At 43.1% G+C, this 25894-nt stretch overlaps 2 protein-coding genes across 5 annotated transcripts in view; one reads left to right on the top strand and one right to left on the bottom strand.

The window, feature by feature from the left end:
• Positions 1–23732, bottom strand: part of DCDC1 (doublecortin domain containing 1) — a 690767-nt gene extending 667035 nt beyond the window's left edge. The window contains exon 1 of the mRNA XM_073604506.1: positions 23552–23732. The gene's annotated coding sequence lies outside the window, so the exon portion shown is untranslated. The remainder of the gene's footprint in view (positions 1–23551) is intronic.
• DNAJC24 (DnaJ heat shock protein family (Hsp40) member C24) overlaps positions 23732–25894 on the top strand; it is a 103474-nt gene continuing 101311 nt past the window's right edge. For 2 of the 4 annotated variants that reach the window (XM_073604522.1, XM_073604518.1), the window contains exon 1: positions 23732–23886. The gene's annotated coding sequence lies outside the window, so the exon portion shown is untranslated. The remainder of the gene's footprint in view (positions 23887–25894) is intronic. The other 2 variants (XM_073604521.1, XM_073604519.1) reach the window with 2 other exon arrangements.

The raw sequence follows: 25894 nt of genomic DNA, 5'->3' as shown, positions 1-25894 counted from the left end.
GTGAGAATTCAGGTAAAACAGGGATGCACCGGACCCCATGCTGTAAACCGTGGCCACACAAATGTGAACCCGGTCTAAAACTTTTTTATACACTGTCCCATTTTTTTTATCAACTTTATTGCTATCACAAGGCCTAAACAACATCCTTTGTGATAGCATGGGCCATAACCGGTCCTCTTTATGGAAAGATCTGAGCAGTGACGGCCTGTCCATAAGGGGTACAGAGGCGCAGCCCCCCTAGTTTGCATGCGGAGCACAGGACTAATAGCTTTTTATGAGGTCTGTCATTTTTTTATAAGCACGTGATTAGAGCCTGAAGCTCTAATTGGCTTGTAAAAGGTTGTCCTGGGGGTGCCCCGAACCCTCCCACTTGTAATACTAGCGAATCAATAGTCACCATCGGTTTCCAGCTTCTCGTCCCAGACAATCAGGACAGGAAGCAAATCTAAAGAAGACCGGGTTAGCCGAATGAAAGCTGGGGAAGCCGCAGCACTGTATCAGGGGAACCATGATAGCTGGAGGGCTCCGTTTGTGGGGTGAGTGTGGACCTGGAGGGGTTTGTTTGCTGCCCCCCTGTCAGGGCTGGGCTCAGCCCTTCCTTCTCTGAGCTGGCCACTCAGCTGTCGGCTAATTGCCAGCTCCTATCTCTCCAGAGTTACTCAGCTGTTGATGATATCCTGCTCGTCAGTCCTGCCTACCTAAGCCATCCAGTTCAGAGGATTTCTGCCTTCTCCTTGGTCAACATCACAGAGTCTATCTCCTGCGTTCCTGTTTAAAGACTTGCTTTGCTGACATCCATTCTGGCTCCAGATCCTGCTTGCTGTTCCACTACATTGACCCTGACTTCTGGCTTGGCTGACTATCCGTTCCGGTCATTGAACTTTGGCTATGTTTGACTACGTTTGTTCTTTTTACTTTATTATTAAACAAGTGTGATTTAACTATACTTCTGTCTCGGTTTGATTTAATGGTTTCTGACACCCCCCCAAATATGTTTAGCACCATATGTTTCTCCTTTTTATCAACAAATTTACACGGCTTCTGCCTGTACCAAGCAAAGGGGAAATCTAATTGCATTTTCAACGGAGGGCACAAATCAATAGAACACCGGCATAATCATGGTATAACCACTTCAACCCCAGGATGTACGGATATGTCCTAAGGGGTTGAAGTGGTTAAAGCTGGACTCCTGGCAGATATAAAAAAGACGCAAATTGGGGGGCAGGAGGCGGAGCCTAGCGGAGCAGACATGCATTGTTAGAGCTCCACATCGCTGAGGAGAGAAGAGAAGGACAAAGCGGAGCCTGCAGACTCAAAAGGTATCCATTTGAACCTTTTTGCCCCTGGGAACAAACTGTGAAAGTTTGGGCAGGAAATATGGTACTGGGAGGAAACCGTGGCAGAAATAAAAATCACCTCACAAAGAGCTCACAGGCACTCACTGCAGCTGAAGCAGCTCCAGTCACCTCACAAGATACAGCATCAGGGCGCTCTCACAGACAGAAAATGTCACAGCAAGACTCTCCATTTGAGTCAGATACAGAACAAATCCTCTCACAAACTTCTCCACAAGCCTCCTCAGTATCCCCAGTAATATTATTACAATTTGAAAAGATGCTTCATAAGGCTTTAAAACAAACCTCAGACCAAATAACAAAAAGCCTAACCAAAGAAATAAGAGAGCTGGGAAACCGCACCGCAGCCCTAGAAATAAAAATGGATGAAATTGAAATTACAACCCAAGAAAATATAACAGAATTGGAACAATTAAAAGAAGAGAATTTAATACTTCAAACTAAGCTCGAAGATTACGAAAATAGAGCCAGACGTTCAAACTTGCGCATAAGGGGAATACCTGAAACTGTGACAGACCTGCAATCTACTATTACTGTTCTATTACAAGAACTAAAGCCAGATATCCCTATTGAACGTTTAGAACTGGACAGAGTACACAGAGCCCTCACAGCCAAAAAGAAAGATGGACCCCCACGTGATATAATCACAAAATTTCATTATTACAGAACGAAAGAACAAATACTAATTGCTGCAAGAGAAAAAAAGGAACTTAATTTTCAAGGACACAATTATCAAATTTTTGCTGACCTATCCCAACTTACTATTACTAAAAGACGATCCATGAAACCCCAACTAATGGAACTGCAACGCCACAACATTATGTATCAATGGGGCTTCCCCTTTTCAGTCAGATTTAACTACCAAGGTACAATTTACAGAAGCAGATCAGCAGATGAACTACAACAAACCCTTTTAAAATTAAATCTGACAGAACCCACAAGCAGCAACACTCCCACACGCAGAAGAATGGCATCATCTTCACCTTCAGGCAGCACCCAGAAAATTTCAGAACAAAATGGGAATCATCATTCTCACAAAAGAGGCCGTTATGCCACATCATCCATGGACCAAGAAGATTCAATGGACTGACATCCTAATTCCTGATATCTCTTCATTTATTATACTAAGAGATGGTTCTCTATAAAAAACCTGTATTTATAACTGAATGTAACTGCATTCTGATAGTCACACACTGTGTGAGATCATGTTACATTCCAGTTATATTTCTTATTACTTCTGATTCATATAGCCTTTGAATATATAAGTGAAATAAGGAAATTCTTGTTCAGTTATATATTTTCAGGTAATAACAATAGATTTATTACTTTTTAGGACAAATATGTTCAATAATCCAGAAGTAATGGAAGCTTTTTCTTTCTTTTCTTAAAACAAATATATTATTACCTAACTAGTTCCTAGAATTATGTTTTTGTTTATTCTAATCTGAAGCAATACAACCTCAATTTTATGAGTTAACATATCTAAACAGTTACATATGAATAAAATATGTAATTGTTTACTCTAAAAGGGTTAAAATCCCAAAATAATTCAAACTATCTTCATCAATACCAAAGTTATTAACAGTACCTTTCTAACTGAATTATTTAGCCTAGGGCAAGACTAACCATATACAACCACCCTGGAATAAATAATTTCAACAAAAACTATATTCTGCACTCCAATTAATGAAACATCATTTTGATGTCTTTTGACATAGCACTTCTCTCCTGTAAGCGGAAGATCCGTGTACCCCCATTAGCCCTCCTCATTCTCCCAACCATATTATGTGGGAATGTGACGAAGGCACTTATTCCCCTGAGAGAGATATTTATTCTCTTTCACGGGTAAATTGTGATTACTTGCAAAAAATAATTTATACAATGTATCATCTAATCTCATATGTTTTTTGTTTACTCTTTACTCCAGAATTCACTGGTTTCTTTTCTATCTATTCATCTCTTCAGTCCACACAGGTTGATCTGCGCAGTCAGCTCTGCATAACAAAAAGTAAGTCAAAACTATTTGATCTATTGCCATGGCACCACTGAATATACTTTCCCTGAATGTTCAGGGAATAAATGTCCCTCAAAAAAGGACCAAAGCCTTCCGTACTTTCCATAACAAGAAGGCTCACATAGTATGCCTCCAAGAAACACACTTCACCAAAGATTCTACTCCAAAATATATTTCTCCTTTTTATCAACAAATTTACACGGCTTCTGCCTGTACCAAGCAAAGGGGAACTCTAATTGCATTTCACCGATCCACACCATTCACCTTATCATCAGAAATTAAAGACCCAGATTTAGATACCTGATACTCATGGGTTATATAATGGATACAGCAATCACGGTGATTTCCTACTACGCTCCTAACAAACAACCTACACCATTCCTCTCACATATATTACAAGTGATTAATACACACAAAATAGGACCAGTGATAATGTGTGGGGATTCGAACCAGGTCCTCCTCCCATTTCTAGATAAATCACCTTTTACACCATCCAAAATAACCTCTAGATTACCTTTTTCTCAACTTCTTTCCAAATACAATCTGGTAGATTCATGGAGAGAAAGTAACCCAATGAAAAAGAAATTCACTTATTTCTCGCACCCTCATCAAACCTTCACCAGAATAGATCATATTTTTCTAACAATAGGAATGATACCAGAAATTATTGCATCAGATATAATTCCGATTCCGTGGTCTGACCATAATGCAGTATACACTACTATAGCCTCAGCCATACCAAAAGCGCATGACCCAACGTGGTACTTACCGGACATAATGCTCAAACACCCACTACATCAGATGGCCATTGAACAAGCTTTAAAGGAATACATATCAATTAATAATACAACAGACATCTCCCCAATAACACTGTGGGAAGCTCATAAGCCTGTCTTGCGTGGTACAATACAAAGACAAATGGCAATATTTAAACGGGAACGCAAAAATCTAGCAAAAAAACTAGAACTCAATTTTAATGCAGCCTACATATCATTTCAAGATAATCCATCTCAGAGTACAAAATCTCATCTGGAAAAATCTAGATTGGAATACGATCTATTTCTCACTGAGTCAGTTGATAAATCCCTCAAACGCTCCAAACACAATTTCTACATGAATACAAACAAACCAGGTACATATTTGGCTCGGGCATTAAATTCAACTAACAAATCTTTCAAACCAATACGTTTGAAATTATCAAAAAATGTTTACACTTGTAATCCAGTTAAAATAGTCCATAAATTTCACTCACATCTCGCAACTTTATACAAAACAAACAATGAATTTAATCCTACAGAGTTATCTCAGAATCAAAAAAGCAGTTTGGATGAGCCTATAACTATAGATGAAGTTGCTAACGCCATAAAAGACCTAAAACTTAACAAAAGACCAGGCCCAGACGGCTACTCGGCTTTATACTATAAAACATTCTCAGAAATACTCTCTCCCATTCTCACTGAAACTTTTAACAAACTTCTAGATGGACATTCTTTTCAGCAAGAAACACTAATGGCAATTGTTTGTATGATCCCAAAACCCCTTTGTGATGATACTTCCTGTGTGAATTATCGGCCTCTCTGTTAAACCTCGATATTAAATTATTAGCAAAAATAATAGCAAAACGCCTCAATAGCATTATAGGAAAATTAATACATAGAGATCAAGTAGGCTTCATGCCAAATAGACAGGCAGGCGATAATATACGCAGGGCAGTGTTATTGGCACATATTGCTAAAAAACGGAAAATCCCTTTATGTTTTCTATCTCTCAATATTAAGAGGGCATTTGACACAGTATCCTGGCAATATATGCAATATTCATTACAAAAATGGGGTTTTGGACCCCACTTTTTAACATGGATCAAAGCATTATATAATAAACCCAAAGCCTATATAAAATATGCTGGATACAAATCTGAAGCCTTTAATATCGAAAGAGGTACCCGACAGGGTTGCCCATTATCTCCCTTATTATTTGCCCTTATACTCGAACCCATGGCCCAATACATCAGAACAAACCAAACTATAACTGGCATTGAAGTAGGAGGTATTACACACAAATTATGTATATTTGCAGACGATATATTACTTTTTCTATCATCACCACAGGTCTCTGGTCCTAACTTAATACCAGCTCTTGATGGATTTGCAGCCCTATCCGGCCTTATGAATAATCCTAAGAAATGCCTAGTGCTTAATATTTCACTCACAAACATGGAATTGATCCCGGCTAGGGCTGCACTCCCATTCACATGGGCAGAAAAATCAATCCCATGTCTTGGAATTCATTTAACAGCATCTCATTCTGACTTATTCTCAACCAATTATCCTCCTGTATTAAAACAGATCACAAATCTAATAAAACAATGGTCGCAACTTCCTTTATCCTGGATGGGGAAGATTAATGCAATCAAAATGACTATTCTACCCAAATTGCTTTATCTATTCAGAGTCCTCCCTATTCCAATTCCTTCCTATTTTTTGAGAATAGTACAAAAAAAGAGCAACTTCGTTTATATGGGGCTCTTCTAAACCACGTATACCTATACACACACTACATCTTCCCAAAAATAAAGGAGGCCTGGGATACCCTAATTTTACTAACTACTACAGAGCAGCACATTTGGCCAGTCTGTCCAAATACCATGCAAAACAGGAAATCCCATTATGGGTATTTATAGAGGCTTCAGAAAATGACCCTCTATTAATATCAAATTTATTATGGCTTGATCCTAAAGACCGCTTTAAAATTCATAATCCCATAACTAAACACTTCTTATCTCTCTGGGATAAACTAAAAACCAAATATCAGTTACAATCTCCACACAATCCTCTCCTTTCTTTTATCAGAAATCCGGCCTTTTATCCGGCATGGATCTACCCAAATTCTTTTAAAGCTTGGACAACATCAGGCATTCAGACACTAAATGACTTCATAGCATCTAAATCATTCCTTTCATTCCCATCGCTTAGAGAAAAATATGATCTACCAAACTCTGAGATATTTAGATATCTCCAAATCAAAAATTTCTATACACCATTCCTAAAGGGGGATACACCATTATCCCAATTATCCATTTTTGAATTAATCTGTACAAAAGATCCATTTGCTAAAGGTACAATTTCATCACTTTATAATCAATTATATGGAGTAGCAAATCTTAATAGACCCTCTTACGTTCAGAGGTGGGAGGAGGACCTGGGACGAACTTTAGAAGACACGGACTGGTCTAACATATGGCTCACATCTAAGTCATCTTCACCCAACATCTTAGCACTGGAGGCAAATTATAAAGTCCTAACTCGCTGGTACCTTGTACCCGCTAGAGTGGCAAAATATTCACCTAATACCTCAGCTCTTTGTTTTCGAGGATGCCCAGAAATAGGCACATATTTACACATATGGTGGACGTGCCCAGTAATCCAAACCTTCTGTAGGAAGTCTTCGTGATTGCATCTAAAATATTTAAAAAAATAATACAACCAGATCCATATTTAACTTTACTTTAATCTAAAACCGGAATGGTTAACACTCTCTCAATTCAAACTAATGATCCAACTAATAACGGCTGCAAAACAAACAGTGGTCAAGGCATGGAAATCTCCTACATTGGTAGTAGCAGAAACAATTCACAGAATGAATAATACAATGTCCCATGCTAAGATGGTAGCCATCGATCAAAATCAAATTCCAAAATTTGAAAAACTTTGGCATCCTTGGATAAAACAACAGTTCCTGTCAAACTTCAATGACTCTGTCCTGTTGCCATGGTAACAGATTAAATGACTTACAGAGACACCCATTCTAAGGCTTCAAAGAGAACTAAAAAGAATAATAAACTGACGAGCGGGACAACCTTGTGGACCATACCTCTATCTTTCAACCCTTTTTCTTCTTTCTCTTTCCTTTTCTCCACCTTACGATTAAAGCTCATTATCAGAATTTATTTGACCTATATACACTCTACTTGTAAACAATATGTATAGTAGGTATAAATCATTTAAATACCTACAAAAGTAACTAAGGAAATGATATATATCTTTAATTTAGGTTTACGTGAACCCAATGTTTAATATTTGAAATTTCATGATATTTACCTATATAAACCCTACTGTAAAACAATGAGCTTACTTTATAGATCCTTGTAAACTTACTTTATGTATCTTTATAACATTGTATACTCAATAAACTTCTTTTGACAAGAAAAAAGACGCAAATTATTGCATCTCTGTATTCATTGACCCCCTTAAGCCTTGCTTATACTTGTGGTATGGGGAGTGGTAAAAACACACAGCTGAGATGGTGAAGATTGCTCTTTAGAGGGCAACAAGAGTGTAAATGAGCACCTATTGTTGTTTCCACCTGTGAAAATTTTTATTTCCAACACAGATATTAAAATGTATATAAAAATTACTCAAAAGCCCAAAACATTATGTATTTTATAAAATGAGGCTCATTCACAATGTTGCGACTTGAAAAGTCACGTGACTTATGGTGAGACTTTGCCAGGAGACTTCCTGGTGACTTGAGTACTACTTTGAGGCACAAATCTGATAGAAGTCACCTTGAAGTAGTACAGGAACCTTTTCTAAAGTCGGAGCGACTTCAGTAGTGCTAATTAGGACAGCTCTCATTGACTAACGTGGGATTTCACATGTCACTCGTCTAAGGGGTCTCACAAGTCAGATCCAAAGTCGCGGCAGTGTGAACCAAGCCTAAAAGATGGTAGTTAACAATGTTTATAATGCATGATATTTGAGCAACTAGTAAAAAATACACTAAAAGGTCTCATTCACACTGGGCCCAGCTCTTCTGAATGCTTTTTCTCCTGGCAGGAGAAAAGCAGCACTAAAAATAAGGTTGCACCAATACCGATACTAGTTTCAGTATCGTTATCGATAATCAGTATCGGCGAGTACTTGAAAAAAAGTATCGGTACTTAAAAAAGTTGTATTGGTGCAATCCTAGTTAAGAACATACTATAACGTGTTATTCTGGCCATTGAAATGAATAAACGCTCAAGTACTAAAAGAGCCTACTGCTTAGGTGCGTTTAGATGCATTTACACCCGCTAATGCACGTCTGCCATTTTTTTCTGCCAGAACGCTCCTCACATGAACGCGCAAGTTTTTTTCTGCATCTAAACCAGTGGTTGTTAAAGCGAAGTTCTGATAAATTTTTTTTTTAAAGTCAGCAGCTACAAATACTGCAGCTGCTGACTTTTAAAATAAAGACACTTACCTGTCCAGGGCACCGGCGATGTCCTCACCTGAAGTCGATCTGTCCCTCGGCTCTCGAGGCACTGCCATCTTTGGTAAGGGAATCAGAAAGTGAAGCCTTGCAGCTTCACAGCCTGGTTCCCTACTGGGCATGCGCGAGTCACGCTGCGTGTCCTCACTGGTCCCTGCTGTTTTCTGGGACCTGTGTGTCTCCCAGAAGACAGCGGTGGAGATGGAGGTAGGGCCGGACATGGCGTAGATCACTGTGGACCCTGCGGTGATCTATGCCCAGAAGTAGGAGCAAATACCTGGATTATACAGGTATCTGCTCCCCCCTGAAAGGTGCCAAATGTGACACTAGAGGGGGGGGAATCCGATCAGCGGAAGTTCAATTTTTGGGTGAAACTCCGTGTAACGACACCCCGAGTATGAAAGGGGTTAAAGCCGTTTAGGACATTCCATTTCCGAACACAAAGGCAGCTACCGAACACTCCAATCAGCCGAACAAGAAACCCATACGAATAATTCTTCCCCCCCAAGTATGAGATGAGGCTCTGTACGGAGGGTCAAACAGGAATCAGACTCTTTATTAGAACAAAAATAACAAGTCTTTATATACAGTTAAAGAGGAGGTTCCCCCCTCCTGCTCATATCACTCTAACAATACAACTGTAAACAGAAACCTAATTAACATGAGCTAGTTTACTAAATCATTTACCCAGACTAGGTGACTCAGAGACATGATCTTTAGGACAGACTTGTGGTCACCGAGCTTCACACATTAGTATAAACACAGGACACCTTCTCACAATAGCAGGAGCTATTTACAATTAACAATACAAACAGTGATCCCCCCCCTCCTCAGCCTAGTAGGCAACAAACTATAGTAGGAGTAGACTGTGAGGCTCCTACCCAGTTCTAGAGGCCAATGTGATCAGCTCTCTCAACTAACATGTTGAGTTCAGAATCAAACAAACCAAGAATAGTCTTCACATATATCCTGAGAGATATTGTGGATAAATATTACTGTCCCATTTTAGTAATCCAAATATATTCTCAGGGTTCATTCTTTTCTTGGTCACCCTGCGCCCAACAGTGACTCCCGTTACACTCCGCTTTAACTTATGAGCTAAAGGGGACCTCCAATTCATCCCCTGCATCACCAAAGGGCCACATAATGTTCAATGTATGTAATACTTGAGGACTGTCAGAAACTGTGGAGCTAATTGAGGAAATGAGGGTCAGAGAGTGTGGACATGCTACATTTTTGGCCACGGATTTGTTACATGAGGCTAGTGGAGATCAATGTTATTACCCTAATCAATGTTGCCACTACAAACTGTTGAAGTCTGAGGGCTGCACATCATATACCAAAGGGCTGCATGGGGCCCTCGGGCCACAGGTTGGGCACCAGGGCTCTAAACCCATAACCGTACATAAGCTAACATGGAAGGGTGCTCAAAGGCAGAAAAAAAAAAGGTCAAAGCCCTTAAACGTGGCGTTTTTGATGCCCAGTGAGCAAGAGGCCTAAAACTAAGATTAGTGTACACAAACATAATATAATTCACATTTATCTTTGCAAAATTCAAATATGAGACTGTGTTGAGTAAATAGATACCAATTATGTAAAGCCTTAAAACTGTGCGCGAAATGGCGAAACATTGAACTTATACTATACACAATACTTTTTCAGTGGCAACCTGTGAAGCTCTGGTGAACTCCATGCCCAAGAGGGTTAAGGCAGTGCTGGCAATAATGGTGGCCACACAAATTATTGACACTTTGGGCTCAATTTGGACATTTATACTTAGGGGTGTACTCACTTTTGTTGCCAGCAGTTTAGACATTAATGGCTGTGTGTTGAGTTATTTTGAGGGGACAGCAAATTTACACTGTTATACAAGCTGTACACTCACTACTTTACATTGTAGCAAAGTGTCATTTCTTCAGTGTTGTCACATGAAAAGATAGAATAAAATATTTACAAAAACGTGAGGGGTGTACTAACTTTTGTGAGATACTGTATGTTATAATAAAAATCACGTATAATAACGCAAATACACGTGAACTGCTGATTAGATAATATTAGGCTACAGTGCACAATTTAAAAAACGTAGGCCCCTTTCACGTGATCGGGCCGCTTGGACCCGCGGTCCGTTTTTCAGGCAGATCTGAGAGGGCCACCTACTTCTATGGGCAGACGGATATCAGCGGAGATGTGACCGCTGCCATCCGCCTGCCATCCGATCCAACAAGATCCACTCAAAACAGACGAATAGCGATACATTCGCCATCCGTTCAGCGGGGCTCTGATAGGTCCGTCCCTGCACAGTGGGCAGAGACGGACCTGCCATCCGCCTGCTCAGGGGGGATCAACGGAGCGATCCCCCGCTGAGCTGGCAGAGCCGGTGCAACGGATCCGCCCCGTGTGAAAGGGGCCCAAGAATGATAAATATATTCTAAGTGTAGCCTGTCATCTCAACGCTAATCCAATAGCATTGGCTGATGTCCCTGCACAGAGGCAAAGCTTTACATGGGATTAGTGTACAGATCTTGAAAAAATACACAACAGACAGCAAGATTCACACACACACACACACACACACCCCATCATAATGTTCCAAACTACCTAAAGTGGTTCTAAAGGCTCAAGGTTTTTTTACCTTAATGCATGGAGGTAAAAAACCTTCTGGTTGCAGCTTCCACCCCCCTTATACTTACCTGAGTCCCATCTTGATCCATCGATATGCACAAGAACAGCGGCTCTCCTGAGTCTCTCTCTCCTCATTGGCTCACACAATGGCTCCCGCTGCTGTCAATCACAGACAGTGAGCCAATCAGCAAGCTATTAGGGGGCAATTGGCAGGGGGAGGAGACAGGACCGCTGGTGGTAGTCCCAAAAAGAAGAGGATCAGGGATGCTCTGTGTAAAACCATTACACAAAGCAGGTAAGAATAACATGTTTGTTTTTATTAATTTATTTTTTTATTCTTTCCTTTAGAATCACTTTAAGCTTTAACCTCCCTGGTGGTTTTCCCGATTGTGGCTCAGGGTTAAATTTCAATCCCATTAGCGGTAACCCGGAGCCACACTTGGGATTGCATCTCAGGATCCTAGTGCAGTGTACTTACCTTGTCCCCAGGATCGTGCGATGTCCCCCCGCTGTGTCTGCGGGCTCTGACCTCCACCCAATGCCTCTGTGTGCCGGGCTCCGTTCCCTGCGAGTGTCGCGATGCACAGAGGGCGGAGCCCAGCGGCAAATTCAAAAAGTACAAAATTCATAACACATACAGTACACTGTAATCTTACAGATTACATTACTGTATGAAATCATTTCAGATCCCTTTTGTCCCCAGTGCTTTGTCCAGTGCCCTGCATGCAGTTTTATATGATATATACTGTTCTTTCTGCCTGGAAACGAGATTGTCCATAGCAACTAAAAAGTGTCCCTTTACATCAAAAGTGGTTTTAGACCAGCTAGAAAACAGTGATAGTAAATTAGAACACTTGCAGAATTGAGCGATAGTGAATCGTGGGGAAATTCATTTTATTATTATAGTGTTATTATTTTTATAATTATTTAAACGTATTTATTAGATTATAATTTATGATTTTGTGTTTCAAACTTTATCATACCCGGGATGTCTACTAGACTCTTGTTTGGATAGATTTAAATGTGTTATTGCTAAGAATTACAGGCCTACAATATAAAACGACAAATTTCTACGCAAACCAATTGTACCGCTTTGAGACACAAAAATCTGACATAATCATACCGCCAGGGTGGTTAATCAAATGGATAGATATATGATTGACAAAGAAAGCTAGGAATAAAATTAGTCAGCCATTAGCTACCTTGCACACAGGGATGAATGTTCATCACTGGAGCCTATAGGCTCACACAAATAAAAAAAATATACACTGTCGCTGTACAAATGACACTGGCAGGGAAGGGGTTAACATCAGGGGCGATCAAAGGGTTAACTGTGTTCCCTAAGAGGGATTACTAACTGTGGGGGAGGTGCTTTGACCGGGGGAATGTAAAGATCCATGTTCCTGCTCAGCAGGAACACAGGATCAGCACATTCCCCTCTCACAGAATGGCAGTCTGCCTTGTTTACATAGGCAAACCGCCGTTTGCCGGACCCGCTGATTGGCTTCCGCTGTGTCAAATCACAGAGGGAGCAGGTTGCCGGCGGCAGATCACACTGCGACTTGGATCCTTCTATTGACGTCCTCCCTGCGTGCTCTGTAGTTCGAAGCCCGGGACACCGGAGACCACCGGCGCCGCTGAGAGAGACCCTGCAACGCCATCCGGAGGCTCATACTTGGACCCTGTTGCCCAATCTTACTTTCACACAGATGTGCCTGCTTTTACTATGTTTTTAGTAAGTGCATTACTTTATATTAAAACTTTTTAAACCTATTGCTGAAGTTAGATCTGCCGCTGCTTGTCTTGTTTATGGCCGGCGGCGGCACGCGTGTGCACCCCAGACCGGGAAGTACCATTCGTGATCTGGCGCAGAGCGGCCGCCCTGCTGTAGTAAATCTACGATGGGTGGTCCGCAACTGGTTAAATGAAAATTGCATGATCTGGTATCATACGAGAAAAAATTTCGTGCTTGTCCCATTGGATAATTTTGCATGAATTGCCCTGATCGGCTCTCAAAAGCTGTGTGTGTACTAACGATCAGATTATTGTACAATTGCTTTGAAAGCTGTATTATTTATATGATTTTCTGATCGTGTGTACGGGCCTTAATAGTATAAAGCGATGACCCCCTAAGGAGCTGCTGAGTTTAAGAAGCCCTCCTAGCCTTTCTACTGATGCACTGCTGCTGCTGGCCAACTCCCTGACCCCAGCTCCCCATGAACCTCCTATGTCTAAGACACCCTGTGTCTCTAATAGGGGCACAGGGTGACCGAGAACCCCAGTCTGATCTGTACTAATTGGACTCACTGTACAACCACACTGGAATTTTGTATATATATATATATACATACACATATATATATATATATATATATATATATACACACACACACACACACACACACACACACAGTATCTCACAAAAGTCAGTACACCCCTCACATTTTTATAAATATTTTATCATATTTTTTCAGGTGACAACACTGAAGAAATGCCACTTTGCTGCAATGTAAAGTAGTCAGTGTACAGCTTGTATAACAGTGTAAATTTCCTGTCCCCTCAAAATAACTCAACACACAGCCATTAATGTCTAAACCGCTGGCAACAAAAGTGAGTACACCCCTAAGTGAAAATGTTCAAATTGGGCCCGAAGCGTCAATATTTTGTGTGGCCACCATTATTTTCCAGCACTGCCTTAACCCTCTTGGGCATGGAGTTCACCAGAGCTTTACAGGTTGCCACTGGAGTCCTCTTCCACTCCTCTATGACGACATCACAGAGCTGGTGGATGTTAGAGACCTTGCACTCATCCACCTTCTGTTTGAGGATGCCCCACAGATTCTCAATAGGATTTAGGTCTGGAGACATGCTTGGCCACTCCATCACCTTTACCCTCAGCTTCTTTAGCAAGGCAGTGGTCGTCTTGGAGGTGTGTTTGGGGTCATTATCATGTTGGAAAATTGCCCTGCGGCCCAGTCTCTGAAGGGAGGAGATCATGCTCTGCTTCAGTATGTCACAGTACATGTTGGCATTCATGGTTCCCTCAATGAACTGTATCTCCCCAGTGCCGGCAGCACTCATGCAGCCCCAGACCTTGACACCGCCACTCTTGACTGTAGGCAAGACACACTTGTCTTTGTACCCCTCACCTGGTTACTGCCATGCACGCTTGACACCATCTGAACCAAATAAGTTTATCTTGGTCTTCTCATACCACAGGACATGGTTCCAGTAATCCATGTCCTTAGTCTGCTTGTCTTCAGCAAGCTGTTTGCAGGGTTTCTTGTGCATCATCTTTAGAAGAGGCTTCCTTCTGGGGCAACAGCCATGCAGACCAATTTGATGCAGCGTGCGGAGTATGGTCTGAGCACTAACAGGCTGACCCCCCACCCCTTTAACCTCTGCAGCAATCATACATCTATTTCCCAAAGACAACCTCTGGATATGACGCTGAGCACATGCACTAAACTTCTTTGGTTGACCATGGCGAGGCCTGTTCTGAGTGAAACCTGTCCTGTTAAACCACTGTATAGTCTTGGCCACCATGTTGCAGCTCAGCTTCAGGATCTTGGCAATCTTCTTATAGCCTAGGCCAGGGATATGCAATTAGCGGACCTCCAGCTGTTGCAAAACTATCATGCCTCTGCCTCTGGGTGTCATGCTTGTGGATGTCAGAGTCTTGCTATGCCTCATGGGACTTGTAGTTCTGCAACAGCTGGAGGTCCGCTAATTGCATATCCCTGGCCTAGGCCATCTTCATGTAGAGCCACAATTTTTTTTTTTCAGATCCTTAGAGAGTTCTTTGCCATGAGGTACCATGTTGAACTTCCAGTGACCAATATGAGAATGTGAGAGCGATAACACCAAATTTAGCACACCTGCTCCCCATTCACACCTGAGACCTTGTAACACTAACGAGTCATATGGCCCTGGGGACGAAAAATGGCTAATTGGGCCCAATTTGGACATTTTCCCTTAGGGGTGTTCTCACTTTTGTTGTCAGCGGTTTAGACATTAATGGCTGTGTGTTGAGTAGGGATGAGCTTCGAGTTCGAGTCGAACTCATGTTCGACTCGAACATCGGCTGTTCTCCAGTTCTCTGAACAGCGAACAATTTGGGGTGTTTGCGGCAAATTTGAACACCCTTTAAAAATCCATGGGAGAAATCAAAAGTGCTAATTTTAAAGGCTTATAGGCAAGTTATTGTCATAAAAAGTGTTTGGGGACCTGGGTCCTGCCCCAGGGGACATGGATCAATGCAAAAAAAAGTTTTAAAAACGGCCGTTTTTTTTCGGGAGCAGTGATTTTAATAATGCTTAAAGTGAAACAATAAAAGTGTAATATTCCTTTAAATTTCATACCTGGGGGGTGTCTATAGTATGCCTGTAAAGGGGCGCATGTTTCCCGTGTAACGGGTGACCCCGCCCCCCTCTGACGTCACGGCGAATGCCACAGGGAAGTCCCTGTCAAGTCCCCGTGCGTAAGAGGGGGGCGGGGTCACCGGGTGCCCTCGCCCTCTGTTATTTAAGAACCGTCAGAAGAGGAGAAGCGTCACACAGCGGGAGCCTCCCATCATGGTGGATGCGGAGCGGCCCAAGAAGAAGAAAAGAAGAAGACGCCGCGGAGGAAGATGCCGGACGAGAACACCGGAGGAAGAACCAGAAGAAGAAGAAGAAGAAGATGGAGGAAGAAACCGAAGGAAGATAGAAGATAGAAGCATTTAAATAAAGGAATTGTCAAAAACTGTCTCTTGTCATTTTTAACATTTTTGACACTTTTTTTGTAAAATGGTAGGCCCTTACCATTTCACATAGGGAGAAGGGCAGGGATCTGGGGGTCCCCTTGTTAAAGGGGGCTTCCAGATTCCGATAAGCCCCCCACCCGCAGACTCCCACAACCACTGGGCAAGGGTTGTTGGGATGAGGCCCCTGTCCCCATCAACATAGGGACAAGGTGTTTTGGGGGGCTACCCCAAAGCACCCTCCCCAATGTTGAGGGCATGTGGCCTGGTATGGTTCGGGAGGGGGGGTCGCTCTCTCGTCCCCCCCTCTTTTCCTGCGGCCTGCCAGGTTGCATGCTCGGATAAGGGTCTGGTATGGATTTTAGGGGGGGCCCCCACTTAATTTTTTTTTTTTAAATTTTGGTTCGGGGTTCCCCTGTGGGGAATTCCCATGCCGTTTTTATCAATGAACTTTTATGTGTATTGTCGGACCGGCAATTCATTAATAGCCGCGAGTAGTTTTAAATGACTTTTTTTCCTTTGAAATGTAATTTTGCTGTCAGACTGTTCTAAACACGGGAAACATGCGCCCCTTTACATGCATACTATAGACACCCCCCAGGTATGAAATTTAAAGGAATATTACACTTTTATTGTTTTACTTTAAGCATTATTAAAATCACTGCTCCCGAAAAAACGTCCGTTTTTAAAACTTTTTTTTTAATTGATCCATGTCCCCTGGGGCAGGACCTAGGTCCCCAAACACTTTTTATGACAATAACTTGCATACAAGCCTTTAAAATTAGCACTTTTGATTATTCATGTTCGTGTCCTATAGACTTTAACGGTGTTCGTGTTTTCGAACAAATTTTTTGCCTGTTCGCATGTTCTGGTGCGAACCGAACAGGGGGGTGTTCGGCTCATCCCTAGTGTTCAGGTATTTTGAGAGGACAGCAAATTTACACTGTTATACAAGCTGTACACTCACTACTTTACATTGTAGCAAAGTGTCATTTCTTCAGTGTTGTCACATGAAAAGATATAATAAAATATTTACAAAAATGTGAAGGGTGTACTCACTTTTGTGAGATACTGTGTATATATATATGTTAGGGCTGCGGAAATTAACGATTAATTCCTTTGGACCAAGCTGTGGCTGCAGCGCTCCGCTCCTTCCTCCTCCTCTTCCACTATATGTCATACACAGTCTGCGGGCATCTCCCGCTGTGTGCCCCCGAGCTGGGTGTGAAAACTTTGGCCGCGCTGTGAGAAAAGTCCCGCCCTCCTCCTAGATCAGCTCGTGTGATAGACGCAGTGTTCTGTCTATCACACAAGCTGATCTAGGAGGAGGGCGAGACTTTTCTCACAGCGCGGCCAAAGTTTTCACACTCAGCTCCGAGACACACAGCGGGAGATGTGTAATCCATGCACAGGCACTGACTACAGTGAGGCTGCGATTATGGGCACGGTGAGACTGCATTATGGGCACGGTGAGGCTGCGATTATGGGCACGGTGAGGCTGCGATTATGGGCACGGTGAGGCTGCAATTATGGGCACGGTGAGACAGCATTATGGGCACGGTGAGGCTGTGATTAGGGGCACGGTGAGACTGCATTATAGGAATGGTGAGGCTGTGATTATGGGCACGGTGAGACTGCATTATGGGCACGGTGAGGCTGCGATTATGGGCATGGTGAGACAGCATTATGTGCACGGTGAGGCTGCGATTATGGGCACGGTGAGACTGCATTATGGGAACGGTAAGGCTGCGATTATGGGCATGGTGAGACTGCATTATGGGAACGGTGAGGCTGCGATTATAGGCACGGTGAGACTGCATTATAGGAACGGTGAGGCTGCGATTATGGGCACGGTGAGACTGCATTATGGGCACGGTGAGGCTGCGATTATGGGCATGGTGAGACAGCATTATGGGCACGGTGAGGCTGCGATTATGGGCATGGTGAGACTGCATTATGGGACTGGTAAGGCTGCGATTATGGGCACGGAGAGGCTGCGATTCTGGGCACGGTGAGACTGCATTATGGGAACGGTGAGGCTGCGATTATGGGCACGGTGAGACTGCATTATGGGAACGGTGAGGCTGCGATTCTGGGCACGGTAAGTCTGAGATTATGGGCACGGTGAGACTGCATTATGGGCACGGTGAGGCTGCCATTATGGGCACGGTAAGGCTGAGATTATGGGCACGGTAAGGCTGAGTTTATGACGTGTGACGTCCTAGCCATGCCCCGCTATGTCTGGCTTCGGCTGTTGCCATAACAAGGGTGCTAAATCAGCTAAAAGTAGTTGGATCTGTATGTGTGTTATAATTAATCGAAATTAGTCGATTAATCGATTAAAAAAAAAATCGATTAATTGAACACGAAAATTTGAATCAGTAACAGCCCTAATATATATATATATATATATATATATATATATATATATTTAATATACACAGACACACACACACACGTGTGTTTGAGCTTTGGGGTGCACACCCAACCTACTATATTCATAGCTCCCAACTGTACCTGATTTCGAGGGATTGTCCCTGATTTGGAGCAATGTCCCTCTGTCCCTCATTCCTCCTCATTTGTCCCTCATTTTGGTCTGATCTATATAGTTGTATATAAAATGCACTTTTTATCTTTCAAAAAGTGTTTCACAGTGCTAAACTTTGCATCCAAATTCTAAATGGCGGCATTTGTCAATTTTAAAAGCCAATATAAAGAAATATTGCTGATAAAAACAAAAAAAAGCACTTGTGGATTTATTTAACCCTTTTTGTTTGGTATATGTCCCCTTTAAGGGGCGTGGCAGGGGGCGTGTCCTATGCCCACATACGTTTGCTAGTAGGTGTCCCTCATTTCCATCTCAAAATGTTGGGAGGTATGCTATATGCCAGTGATGGCGAACCTTGGCACCCCAGATGTTTTGGAACTACATTTCCCATGATGCTCAACTACACTGCAGAGTGCATGAGCATCATGGGAAATGTAGTTCCAAAACATCTGGGGTGCATCACTGCTATATGCTGTCAAACCTGGGGGCCTTGAAACAGTATCACTGCAGGGGTCAGCCCAGTACTTACAGTCCAATAAACTTATCACAGTCAAAACACATATTTGGTTTTATTGGTCAGTATGGTTTTATAGTGTAGCATACCTCCCAACATTTTGAGATGGGAATGAGGGACACCTACTAGCAAACGTATGTAGGCATAGGACACGCCCCCCCTTAAAGGAGAATTAACCAAAAAAAAAAGGTTAATCAAATCCGCAAGTGCTTTTTTTTTTTTACCACTACTATTTCTTTATATTGGCTTTTAAAATTTACAAAAATGTAAGCAATAAAATGTAGCAATTTAGAAATTGGATGAAAGGTTTAGCACTGAGAAACATTATTTGAAAAATAAAAAGTTGCATTTTATATACAACTATATAGATCAGACCAAAATGAGGGACAAATGAGGTGGAAAGAGGGACATTACTCCAAATCAGGGACAGTCCCTCGAAATCAGGGACAGTCCATCAGGGACAGTTGGGAGCTATGTAGGCTGAAACTGAAGGAATCCTATACAGACAAGATGAGGACATACACACTCCATGCAGATTGTGTACCTGGGGGTAACTGATCCCAAGATATGAGTGCTGCTGAGAACAATGCTAATCACTAAAACCAAAATGTGCTGATTGTCACATACAGTAGATATGAGAAGAACGATGAACAATGATTGCTGCCTGGCTCAGGGGTTACACAGCATTGCACATTGTTCTTTGGCTTAGCTATTAAAGCCCAATATGACACTTTTTGCCTTTCAGTTAAAACCTACTTAAATGTTGAAGAGGAAACTGCCTGCCTATAGAGGATCGTTAACTAGGAGGGTGAATTACCTATTTCATCCTGATTGATTCTGAGTGAGTTATACCTTTAATAATTGCTTTAGTCTCAGTGTTGCGATACAAGCTAGACGTGGTTGGCATTTAATAAAAATAACTTGCAGCTATATTATAATTGACTAAACTGATAGATGGGTGTAAATTAACTCTAAAACACGTCTTATAAAAAAATCAAGCAATTTAGGAGCTGAGTCAATCAAAACTTTAAATGCACGGTTTTAAATAAGCATTTAAGCAGAGCTAAAGGCACTATACTTACCTCCTCTCTTAAAGGTCTGGGTCCTTCACCAAAGATAGTGGTCTTCTTTAATGCCCAGGTGCCACTTATATGCGTTCATTGGCAGCAAAGCTTTCTGTGCTGAGAGCACAGCTCTAAAGCTGGCCATACACCATACAAATTTCTTATTCGATTTTCTTTAGATTTACCTTCAACTGTGTAGTGCAAGGGCCTGCCTGATTGCATACACATTGAAAGTGTTTAGGTTTGACCTCATATTCTATGGTTTTGGTAACTCTAAAGGAAAGTTGTACAAGATAATTGTATAACGTATGGTCTGCCTAAAGCCTTGTGCACACGGTACGATTGTTGGCCAACTGAGCGACTGATTTTTGTCAAAAGGGTGTGTGCCAGGATCTTGTCTAACATACTAACGGTACACAATTGTCGTGCCACAAACATGAACGTAGTGACGTACTACGAGGAATTTCAGCTCTTGAGCGCCACCCTTTGGGCCCCTTCTGATAATTTCATGCTTGGTGAGCATTGATTCCGAGCATGCATGTTTGTACTTTCGACTTTTGTGTAACGGATTTGTGTACTGACCATACAAAAATCTAACCGTTGTTTACAAGCATGTCATCCAACATTTGTTGGCCGAAAGTTGGACAATTGTTAAAAGGAGCGTACTAACGGTAAGATTTTAGGACAACAGTCTGTCAACAGACAATCCCCTGCCAACAATCTGATTGTGTGTATGAGGCTTTAGTCCCTGCTAATTATAAGGAGCCGGCAGACCCAAATGTTGACCATGTGACCACTGTGATATCATACCGCCCAACTTTTTGAGATGGGAATGAGGGAAACCTATCAGCAAAAGTATGCAGGCATAGGACACACCCCTTGCCACACCCCCTTAAAGGAGAATTGTACAAAAAAAAAAAAAGATTGGTTAAACACACAAGTGCTTTTTTTTACCACTACTATTCCTTTATATTGGCTTTTGGAATTTACAAATGAAGCAATTTAGAAATAAGATGAAATGTTTACTGCCGGAAAACACATTTTGATAGAAAAAAAGTGCATTTTAAAAACATCTATATAGATCAGACCAAAATGAGGGACAAATGAGGGGGAATGAGGGACAGAGGGACCTTGCTCGAAAGCAGAGACAGTCCCTCGAAATCAGGGACAGTTGGGAGCTATGTGATAACCATTCACGGGGTTCACATGATTGACCTATCCCTCTTGAGCCCAACCCCCCCCCCATAAAGACCCTGTTAGGGCCTGGTTCACACCTATGCATTTTTTAGTGCATTTTCAGTTTTGCAGAAACACACTACAGTCCATTTAACATGGTTTCCAAGGATGCAGTTCACATCTGTGCATTTTATGGAAAGGGACTTTTTTCTGGTTTTTGGTCCCATAGACTTTAATGGATAAAAAGTGTCTATTGAAAAACGCAAAATGCACCTGCAGAACACAGCGTGAACTGTGGAATCAGATCACATGGGTCTGAACACCCAATGCAATCCATTTCCAGGGTGGACCAAAAAAAGGGTTCTGCACATTTTTGTGCAAATGTGATGCGATTTCAGCCGTACAAACTGTACGGCTGAATTGGCATCGCACAGACAACGCATGAGGTCTGCACGGCAATGCGGTGCGAATCACACGCGATCTCTAGCATCGCATTAGTGTGAACCCAGCCTAAGGCTCTGGGACGCTTGTGCGATGCAATTACTTCTTAATGGCACCCCAATGGCTCCACGATTTTTTCAGCAAAAAATGGCGGCTGGGTGATGTCCCCTTTACGGGGGGAGGGGCAGAATGTCTTCGTCAGATTTTGGTGACCTGTCAGAATGTGTAACGGAAGTGACGTTCCATCGCCGCCATCTTGCTACACCCCGCACTCCTCCACAGTAAGGATACAGTGAGAAGGGCGAAAGCGGACATCTTGTTACACCCACTGGAGTTTTGCATTTTACACTTATTTTTAACAGTTCAGTGGGTTTATATAGTGAAATACAGTAGTTAGAACTCTGACTGGTTAGATGTTGAATTTTAAAAGCAGTGGCAAGTCTGCTGATCTCACAGGTTTGCTAATCTGACAGAACACCGATGCTTTTAAAATTAAACATTTAACCAGTCAGACGGAGTTCTAAGTACTGTATTTCACTATATAAACTCACTTTACTGTTAAAAATAAGTGTAAAATGAAAAACTCTGGTGGGTGTAACAAGATGTCCGCTTTCCCTCTTCTCAGTGTATCCTTACTGTAGAAGAGAGTGGGGTGTAGCAAGATGGCGGCAAAGAAACGTCACTTCCGTTGCACATCCTCATACCTCCCAACTTTTTGAGATGGGAATGAGGGACACCTATCAGCAAAAGTATGCATGCATAGGACACACCCCTTGCCACGCCCCCTTAAAGGAGAATTGTACAAAAAAAAAAACAAGATTGGTTAAACCTACAAGTGCTTTTTTTTACCACTACTATTCCTTTATATTGGCTTTTGGAATTTACAAATGCAGCAATTTAGAAATCAGATGAAAGGTTTAGCGTTGGAAAACACTTTTTGAAAGATAAAAAGTGCATTTTATATACATCTATATAGATCAGACCAAAATGAGGGACAAATGAGGAGGAATGAGGGACAGAGGGACATTAACCCAAATCAGACAGTTGGGAGCTATGCATTCTGACAGGTCGCCTAATCTGATGAAACACCAGAAGGCAATAAAAAGGCAGCACAGCCACATTTTTTTTACCCCCCCCCCCTCCAACTATCAGTGGAAACAAACCCCAAGAAGTGGATTCTCTCACTTTAGGAGATTTGCTCTAATTTCCTGGTGTGTCCCTGGGACAGGAAGTAAAGGGTAATTGGGGGCAATGGGGACACAGACAGTGGAAAATCACCTGACATGCATTTTTAACCTTTTCTACCTTATCCAAAACTTAAAAAAAAAGCTTCCTTGTGTATAATTTAGGAATAAAATCATTCAGCGACAGATATGCATGGCACTGATGGCATACCTCCCAAGTTTTTGAGATGGGAATGAGGGACACCCATTAGCAAAAGAAGGTAGGCATAGGACACGCCCCTGCCACACCCCCTTAAAGAGGAAATAACCAAAAATAAAAGATTAGTTAAACCCACAAGGGCATTTTTTTACCACTTCTATTCCTTTTATTGGCTTTTGAAATGTACAAATGCAGCAATTTAGAAATCAGACTAAAGGTTTAGTGCTGGGAAACATTTTTTGATAGATAAATAGTGCATTTTATATACAACTATATAGATCAGACCAAAATGAGGGACAAATGAGGAGGAATGAGGGACAGAGGGACATTGCTCCAAATCAGGGACAGTCCCTCCAAATCAGGGACATTTGGGAGCTATGTATGATTGGGGTGACATGAAATGAATGTATTCTCATATATCAGATAAAACAACACACACACACCTTCTGTACAGAAGCTCAGTATGGGGTTCCTGTCAGTGTTCTCTGTCCTCAGTGTTCCGGCTTCACAATAACAATCCAGGGAAATGAGATTTCACACTATGGACAACTTTCAGCGGCGGGTTGGGCCCTGAAGCGTGCTGGTTGCCATGGGTACCGCCCCGACAACAGCACGCTGGAGATCGGTCGCGATGTACATAAAGTTGGAAGCATTTTGAATGGAGGACGCTGCTGTTCGTAGAGGATGCTGGGAGCTGTAGTTTTCTGGTGACCTGCGCACGAGTTGCGGATGGAGGCGCTGTGCTGGGCGGTGTGAGCTGGCGGTGGGTAGGTGGATGGTGAGTGGAGGAGGGGAGGTCAGGGGGAAGTTATTTTAGCTTCTTATTCTCGGGTTTGCTTTATATTAGCCAGAAATGGCGCTCTCCATAGCCTTGCAGTGTGGCCTGGTTGTGTTAGGTGGGCTCCTGGGGCCAATGAGGGGGACAGGAAGTGATGGTTATCTGATGATATTATGGTTTTTCAGGTTCACTTTTAAAGTGGAACTCTGGACTTCCCTCCATCAGGTTTTTGCTGGTTTTTCCATAGACTCAATATGACCATATTAGGTCAATGATGGCACAAGCGAGCCCCGCCCCTTTGTGGACATCATCGGTGAGGCGGGCAGCTCATTCGCCCAGGAATGACAGCCGAATTCCTGGTTTGGGCCCAACATAAGCTCCTCCCTTTTATCTACAAAAACCATACTCACCCAGTGGTGTCCTGTAGGGATCTGCAGCTCACCCGGTCCCAATAGGGTTGCCACCTCATCCCTTTAAACCTGAACACGTATTAATGACACAGGATCTGTGGCTGATTAAGGTGGTTAATATCTGCATTAAATTGGCCTCAGAACCTGTGTAATCCATATGTGTCAGGAGAGAGAGGACTGAGCGGCAGATGATCAACATAGCTGGGGGACCAGAGCAGGAGAAACTAGCTAATGTCACACGTGGTTAGCAGTGTGGGTGCAATATAGCAAGAGGTGAGCGGGGACTGGAGAGAGAGGAGGATCAGCAAACCAGAGGGTCAGCAGAGCTGCAGGGTTACTACTGAGTGGGGGGATCAGCAGAGCTGGGGGCTATTACTACTACTAAGTTGGGGGATCAACAGAGCTACGGGTTACTACTGAGTGGGAGGATCAGCAGAGTTGGGCATTACTACTGAGTGTGGGGGGATCAGCAGAACTGGGAGTTACTACTGAGTGGGGGGGAGGGGGATCAGCAGAACTAGGGGATCAACAGAGCTGGAGGTTGCTACTGAGTGGGGGGATCAGCAGAACTAGGGGATTAACAGAGCTGGAGGTTGCTACTGAGTGGGGGGATCAGCAGAACTAGGGGATTAACAGAGCTGGAGGTTGCTACTGAGTGGGGGGATCAGCAGAACTAGGGGATTAACAGAGCTGGAGGTTGCTACTGAGTGGGGGGATCAGCAGAACTAGGGGATTAACAGAGCTGGAGGTTGCTACTGAGTGGGGGGATCAGCAGAACTAGGGGATTAACAGAGCTGGAGGTTGCTACTGAGTGGGGGGATCAGCAGAACTAGGGGATTAACAGAGCTGGAGTTTACTACTGAGTGGGGGGATCAGCAGAACTGGGAGTTACTACTGAGTGGGGGGGAGGGGGATCAGCAGAACTAGGGGATCAACAGAGCTGGAGGTTGCTACTGAGTGGGGGGATCAGCAGAACTGAGAGTTACTACTGAGTGGGGGGGGGATCAGCAGAACTAGGGAATCAACAGAGCTGGAGGTTGCTACTGAGTGGGGGGATCAGCACAGCTGGGGCTTACTACTGAGTGGGGGGGATCAGCAGAGCTGGGGCTTACTACTGAGTGGGGGGGATCAGCAGAGCTGGGGCTTACTACTGAGTGGGGGGGGATCAGCAGAGCTGGGGCTTACTACTTAGTGGGGGGGATCAGCAGAGCTGGGGCTTACTACTTAGTGGGGGGGATCAGCAGAGCTGGGGCTTACTACTTAGTGGGGGGGATCAGCAGAGCTGGGGCTTACTACTTAGTGGGGGGGATCAGCAGAGCTGGGGCTTACTACTTAGTGGGGGGGATCAGCAGAGCTGGGGCTTACTACTGAGTGGGGGGGGGAATCAGCAGAGCTGGGGCTTACTACTGAGTGGGGGGGGGGAATCAGCAGAGCTGTGGCTTACTACTGAGTGGGGGGGGGAATCAGCAGAGCTGTGGCTTACTACTGAGTGGGGGGGGGAAATCAGCAGAGCTGGGGCTTACTACTGAGTGTGGGGCGGGGGGGATCAGCAGAGCTGGGCATTACTACTGAGTGGGGGGATCAGCAGAACTGGGAGT

The sequence above is a fragment of the Aquarana catesbeiana genome, linkage group LG11, assembly GCF_042186555.1.
Source record: "Aquarana catesbeiana isolate 2022-GZ linkage group LG11, ASM4218655v1, whole genome shotgun sequence".
NCBI classification, from domain to species: domain Eukaryota; kingdom Metazoa; phylum Chordata; class Amphibia; order Anura; family Ranidae; genus Aquarana; species Aquarana catesbeiana.
This window is presented reverse-complemented; position numbering and strand designations above follow the sequence as displayed.